Source organism: Stylophora pistillata, chromosome 10, assembly GCF_964205215.1.
Source record: "Stylophora pistillata chromosome 10, jaStyPist1.2, whole genome shotgun sequence".
Lineage (NCBI taxonomy): Eukaryota > Metazoa > Cnidaria > Anthozoa > Scleractinia > Pocilloporidae > Stylophora > Stylophora pistillata.
Genome location: NC_142528.1, coordinates 31,231,989 through 31,238,393, shown reverse-complemented (window position 1 = coordinate 31,238,393; position 6,405 = coordinate 31,231,989). Strand labels below are relative to the sequence as shown.

At 40.7% G+C, this 6,405-nt stretch overlaps 1 pseudogene; it reads left to right on the top strand.

Annotated features, from left to right (window-relative positions):
- The first annotated feature begins 1,589 nt into the window (after positions 1 to 1,589).
- Positions 1,590 to 6,103, top strand: LOC148722704 (protein brambleberry-like; annotated as a pseudogene).
- The last annotated feature ends 302 nt before the right edge of the window (positions 6,104 to 6,405 follow it).

The window sequence follows — 6,405 nt, the reverse complement described above, 5'->3', positions numbered from 1 at the left end:
ATATATTTGTACCAAAACTTTTTTATCTCAAAATTATGATATTCGGACGCATTTCAACTGTGGGTCTGTTTGAATAAAGCTTAAAGCTTTTCAGATGAATTAAGTGCAATTATTAGGCTGTTTGAAGGAAGTTGGGGCTTATGTCTTAGAAACAAGGGCGGTTCCGCGGCCACGAGCTCCACCCTCCCGTCCCTACTACCCATGCCTCGGTCTCAGCAACGAAATTGTCTCAGCAACGAAATTGTCTCAGCCCTTGGCTTAAGAGCCGCCAAAGAGGACCGACAACATTTTACAACAGGTACGAGATTATCTGCACTAGTGAAGTGACTAGAAATTGTTGGTCTCATGGGGATACAGCATCCCTCGTGACATTTTTCCGACCTCGACCTCTTTACTTCAAGGTCTGACGTAGTCATGTTATGATGGTGAGGTATGGACTTCAATTACACTCGTTAGCTCACTCAGGAGATGGGTTCCTGGCCCATTCCATTCCTATCTGCCATGCTGGGTTAGGCGTATTTTCTTCGGCCTCCTCCTACCAGGTTAGCTTCTGTCCCAGAGTCATGCTTTTGTTTATATCTGTTTGCCGCTATTATTTCGGTGCCTCTTGGGGAAGACAACGCGTAGAACAGTATACGGTATATTCATACAGATAGAACAGTCTATTGTATATTCAGACGGCTGCCAAAAAGTTCTCTGTAGCTCACGTACTTTTAGAGGCGGCTGCGTAAGTATTGAGTAGTGTCGAGTCCACATGAGAAACTCAATTTTCTTTGTTTCACGTTCGTTGCAAATAACTGAATAGTGATCGCAGCCTTTCAAGTTTTGATTTGGACAAAAAAAGACGAATTTTGACACCTGCTCTTTCCTTCAAAGGTAACGCGCGAATAATAAAACGTCAAAGAGGTCCTTTGAGAATTAGTTCGTGCGGTTAAAATTTCACGCGCAACAGCGCGCAGTACATTTAAAAGTCAACTACGAGGGTGTAATCAAATATTTCACTCCGTTGAACCGCAAGAAGTTTCAGTGAAAGTTTTTCAGGTAAGATCTGAAGGCTCCTGGTAAATGTGCGCTCTGTTTAGCAAAGTCGAGTGACAGCTAGAAGCTCATATGCGTTTAGGCAGTAAATTTTTAGAAAGCTCCCGAGCGCGGAATCTAATAGCACGGTTACCTTGGCGAGAATGCATGCGTACGTTCGTCGAATGTTGTGGCTCGTTATTTCTAAAGCGACCATTGTTGCCTACGGTTTGAAATCCAGCTGTATTTTTTCAAAGAACTTTCCAAGTAGACCTTTTTCAGAGCAAAACGAGGGGTTGACGACGAAAGGCTCTGAAAAAGGATTAAGGCTCGAGTTGTCCGCTCGTTAGGATCTCTCTCTGTGGCAATTTACTCAACCCACTTGGAAAAGTAAATTATAATAGTTATTGAGCATAAGTATTGCGCCACTATAACTGGAGACTGTACTATGCTTTCAAAAACAATCTTGGAATGTCACAATTGTTTTGCCATTGCATTGCTATTCTCAATCACCAATCCCCATCTTATTTTTTTTTTAGTAGATACAGAATGATTTAAAGCGTTGCTTGTTCATTGGCAAGTTCTTGTGCATGTTGCTGGTATCCACCAATGCTTGGTGGCCATTTTATAGTTCGTCTACTGAAGAGACCGAAGCAGAGCAAGGGCGTTATTTGAAGAACAGTCCAGTTCCTTTTGAAATGACGGCAGTCGAAGAAAAAGTTTTGGCCAAGGCCAAGAAGTATATGGAAAATCTTGCACCATTGGACACCTGTCATCAGATTGTAAGTATGAAATCATCAAAGTATACAAACAGTTTTTAACTTCACAAATCTTGTTTTAGGAATAGCAGTAAATATTATATTTTCCAATGACATGCAATTACACTGGTAAATGCAAATTATTTCCTGTTCTGTCACGCGTAACTCGTTGCGTTACACATTTCACGTATTGTTTTGTTAAGAATTGTGGGATAGGAGGAGGCATGCTGTCCAAATAGAAAACTGTAATTTGTAGGTGCTCCAGTGAAGACGCTTTCTCGTTTCACCTTATACGTTTATTTTTAATAAACCCGGTTACACTGCCGAAGAAGAGTTCTGACCTCGTCTATTTTTCGGGTAATGGATCAGAGCTTGGCAGATCGGAACATTTCCGCTCTATAGATGTTTTTGTATTACGGGGCATGCTTAGCACGCGAATATAAATACACGTGGGGTTTTCAACGCACGACTACATGCTCGTGACATTCGATTTGGATCCCTTGCAACTTGTTCTTAAAGTTACAAATGAGTGCAACGAGGTTCATTGCTCCAAGGACAGCATACTATGAGAATGATTTTAAACGCAACCCTGAACCTTGAGCTAACTAACCCTTAAACTCCGAGGACCAGGACAAAAATTGTTCTGTCAGTATCAATCCTATATCAAGCAGACCAGGAAGCCGTTACCGGGCAGACAAGCTAGTGATGGGAATAAAGTGTATCTTAGGGGATCATTAGATAATCCAATACCAAATATTTCAGACTTAAATTCTAAGAATTCTATGGCACGCAGTTAAGAGAACTACTATTGAGATCTGGGAGTGAAAGGGGGTGAGAGGGCAACAGGACTCGGTAATCGTTTCGATATTTTCCGCCAGTGTTAATTAATCGAGTTTCCAGATGGGATTTGAACCCACGACCCTCTGTGATCTAGTCGGATGCTCTAACCACTGAGCTACAGGAGACTCTATGGTGAGCAAGGGTCAATTAGTGGGTATTGACTGAAACCGCATCACGCGGCTACACAGCCAAACATGTTTGGCTGTGTAGCCGCGTGATGCGGTTTCAGTCAATACCCACTAATTGACCCTTGCTCACCATAGAGTCTCCTGTAGCTCAGTGGTTAGAGCATCCGACTAGATCACAGAGGGTCGTGGGTTCAAATCCCATCTGGAAACTCGATTTTTAAAAATTGTTTATTTCAGTGTTAATTAAGCTCCAAATTGAGCCTAAATAATCAAACTGTCATACACTTTAGTCATGTCAAATATCCTTGCGATCATTTTTGATCCTAGGTCATTGACCAAATCAAGCAATCCTGTAGCGATACCAACGAAGTTAGACTGGCAAAGCTGGGCGTGGCTCTCTTAAACTGTCAATCAAAATGCGAAGGAAGGAAAACGTACGAATGCACAGACGACATGGTAAATGTTTAGTTTCGTTTATCCATCGATCGCTTCTGAGTAGCAACGTCAGTTTGCACAATCGTTACGTCCAAAAAGATGAGCAAACAAAAGTGAGGGTCACAAATCTTTTCTTTTGCAATTTCGGGTTAGGAATTGCGTGATTGCACAGCTGATATGGATGCCAATACTTGGCACAGTTATCGCATCATAAGCAACAGGGCGCGGTCGATCTGCTATGCCAACCGGCAGCAGCAGTTCAGATTGAAGACAGAATTTATTGTCAATCAGCTGGCCAGTCCAGCAGAAAATCAAATGGAGCTTATGAACGGTTTACAAGTAAGTTTCAATCACCGTTATTCTCTCCTCAGACAAGATATGCGTCAATTTGTGTAGGAACTTCAAGACATCCCAAAATGACGATAGATCTCTGTAAAAGGTGGAAGCATCTCATTCAAAACACGTTTAAATTGGGAGAAAGTAACTTAAGAGATTTTGTACTATATCAAGGTTGTGATAAGAAATGTTTCTCAGCAGATGTTCTAACAGTCATTTGAATATTTCATTAATATTTTTATCAATAAATAAAAACATTATATAACCTGTCACTGACAGGCTTTGCTTGGAGGGGCTGAGAAAGAAATGGGTTCGAGTGAGGTGGACGGCGCAAGGGGGACGGGAGGAGCGACGGGGCTTTCTTTTTAGCCCCCCTCTGTCTCTTATCTCTTTTCCTCCTGCTTTCCTCCTCGCCCAACTCCCGACCAGAACGCCCGTTGATACGCGCAACCTCCATTTTTGTTCAATTGAAAAGGAAGGTCAAAGGACTCTGACAGAAGTAGCAGATGATACAGTGATTAGAGTGACCACTGTCAGGAACGTCTTGTGAAACAGCAAGAGCAACTGCATTCCAACTATGACGATGTACAGCGGTCGATCGCGTTCTCATTAAGAGGAAATGTCAGGGCGCTGATAGACAGTGGTTGGAAACAGCTCAGATATGGCAAAGGCGCTCAAAGAAAAGTTTGGTCAGTTTAGAGTTTTTTATCAATGAAAAAGATCTTCCTTCAACCCTACTTGATTATCGTCTCCCTCTTTTTACCACCCGAGATTAATCACCTTTGAGCTACAATCTTCAAATCACACTGAGGATCAATTTTCTACCTTGTCCTGGTAACGTATTCTCACGTAGCAATGTTTTTTCTAGTGGGGTCGATCGATCCAAATCAAGTCGTCGTTGAAATAGATAAAAATGCATACACATTTATTAGTGTCTCGGGCAGCTTTTTTCTCAGGTGGGAAATTGGATGCAAATAAAATATTGAGGTTAAGTTTAAATTAGAGTATAAAGAGTTAGAGATGCTTTTGATTGCACAATAACATAAAAGTATCTTCCGTTCTTAATCAACAGAGAATGCTACAATAGAAATTCAGAAGCAAGATTTGGACCATGAAAAGAGCCACCGCAAAATTTTAAAGGACTTAAACAAGATTCGCAGTAAGGCAGAAAAAGTGTGGTTAAGATAGGTAACTAAGACTCTGACTATATGGAGAAAATTAATGACCACATGAATTAGGTATCTCGAAAGAGAATACTAACAGTTTATATTGTCTTGTGAATGATCAACCCTTTACACTTCTACATTGGTATTCATACTCTCCATACTGTTCTATACGTTTCTTGTAGTGCTGGCAAGGAGAATTTATTTGACAATCAGGAGTTTCTTGAGGTGGTGATTGTTTCCTTTATTCTTGTCACCTTAAAGTGTAACTCGGAGAAATTAGATGCCGGTCACCCTAAGGAGTTAAGGGGTTAATTTTTGATTATGAGCTCAGCCGACAAGCACCGAATAAAATTTGATTGGCGCAGCTGAACAGAGCTGTATTCCACCGATTGTAATGTAATATAACCTAGGGGATAGTCATCACAACGGCTAATCGTAATAAAGGAAACTATCGGGTGCTAAAGCGCGTGAAAGCGTGACAGAGCTCTCTGGATTGTTGTTAGTTTTACATCTGATTGGCTAAAGAGGTGGCACGAACTTTCTGCGCCAATCACTGAGCACTGGTCCTTCTTCCTCCGCTGGTTCACGACATTTTGAATCAAATCAGATGCCAATCGTTATTGTTTTACCTTTTGAGAAAGTTTCTTTGAATTCGGTTGTAGACCACAGCACACTTCGAATGAAATCGTACCACAGTGAGACCACTCAACATTACAATGAGATCATGGAAAATCTGAAAACTATCAGCGATACGATTGGATACTTGATAGAGGTAAGAAAAACCTGGTTTGACTTTTTGCAAGTGTGTGGGTAAATTAGAACTGCGCGTGATCGCTTGTCTTTTAATTGAGTCTTTTGTGCTTATAACCCCCTACATATAAAGCTATATTGTTAAAAGATCGGCTTTTAATATCAAATTTAGGATGTTACTTTTATATTTCCAAATTAGTTTTTTGAATAGAACTTCAACGATTTGCGTGAAATGATTGCTTCTTGAAAAGTTTCTGAAGCAACTATTATCGTGTAATTTATTTTAATTGGTAACCAATCAGATGGAAGATAAGATCGACAACAGACTCGGTTGGCTGACGTGACATCTGGGAGGGACAGGAGATAAACTAGCGTTAGTCACCACCTGCTTCATGCATGCTGGGTATTTCCTCCTAGCAACTCTGTGTATCTTCTTCCTGAATGCCCCTCTGTTCACTTGGCTTTTTGTCCTGGTTTTGTACCGATCAATGCATGGATGGAGATCAATTTTGACTCCAGTTTTACGTACAGTACACTTTCTTGTATCATCGCTGAGGCTCTGCTAGGTATGTAATGGTATTTACATTTTCATTTACGTGCTAATCGTATCACTGCCACAACAAAAGGAAACAAAGCAAGCCTCGCTTTGATCATAGTTAGTAGAGGGGACTGATCCCCTCTACTAACTATGCTTTGATCAAAATCCTCAAGATAACTCGCAAATGTGAAATGCGTATGTTTCCTTCAAATTGTCTCCATTTAAGATGAAACGCGATTAGTTGACTGATGTGGTATTTTGCACACTTGTCAAAGGCTTATAATAGTTCCCATGATCCTAAATTGGGCGAGCTCTCTTTGTCGACAAGAAACTCCAAATGATACAGAGAACATGCTGGATACAGTAGGTAGGTTTTGTTTTTTTTTTCGGAATTATATGTATCTACATACGTATCTACATAAATATACGCATGCTTT